The following is a 1,047-nucleotide window of genomic DNA, read 5'->3' on the forward strand; positions in this document are numbered from 1 at the left end:
AGCAGGAGCGTACGGACGACGTAATGATGAAACGTCATCACGTAAAGCCGTCCCTTGCATTGTGTTGTATTCATGTCAAATCGGAGCGCAGGACTTCTCCCTCTGAAAGCCTTTAAAATTTGATATTTAAAAATAATATTTATCGAGTTTTCAAAAAATAAGAGACAAAATAAAGGATAAAATAAAAAAGATAATCTGTGTGAAAATAAAGGAAGTAAAATTAAGTTTGAGCAAAGTGATAAGCACATATACTACAGTGAGATGGTAACAAAAACAGTACATACATTCAAACACAACATACCAACTAAAATATTAACACGTTGTACAACAATAAAGAAATGAAAAGAAAAAAAAAAAACAAAATAAAACAAAACGAAGAATCCTTTGAGATCAGGTTAAACAAAAAATAAAATAAAGGATTAGTTGCCCCAATAGTTTTTTTTCACTATCTATTTATTTTAGGCCATACACTATTTATTTATTTATTTATTTATTTTTAAAATTATATATTTACTTAATGGCTAAATAAAGATGGTTGCTGCCTTCTGTGTCAAAAACTGTTGCCTTTTGAAAGTTTTCACTTGCTGTCTATCTATCAGAAATTTGTGTCAAAATCTCAATGTTGGACTTTATTTGTTGCCTACACCAGATCACAACATACAAACTAAAATATTAACACGTTGTACAATTAAAAAAGAAAATAAAATAAAAAAAACCCAAAACAAAACAAAGAATCCTTTTAGATCAGATTGAACAAAAAAAATAAAATAAAGGATTTGTTGCCCCAGTAGTTTTTCTCACTATTTATTTATTTTAGGCCATACACTATTTAAATTTTTAATTTATATGTTTACTTAATGGCTAAATAATGATGGTTGCTGCCTTCTGTGTCAAAAAATGTTGCCTTTTGAAAGTTTTCACTCGCTATCTGTCTATCAGAAATTTGTGTCAAATTCTCAATGTTGGACTTTATTTGTTGCCTACACCAGATCAGGAGTTGAGAGAGGATCTTAGATAGAAAAATCCTCAACATTTCAAGTTCTGATT

This window comes from Halichoeres trimaculatus, unplaced genomic scaffold (assembly GCF_033239565.1).
Source record: "Halichoeres trimaculatus isolate MK-OKI-2021-1 unplaced genomic scaffold, fHalTri1.1 fHalTri1_scaffold_1, whole genome shotgun sequence".
In the NCBI taxonomy this organism is placed as follows: Eukaryota; Metazoa; Chordata; class Actinopteri; order Labriformes; family Labridae; genus Halichoeres; species Halichoeres trimaculatus.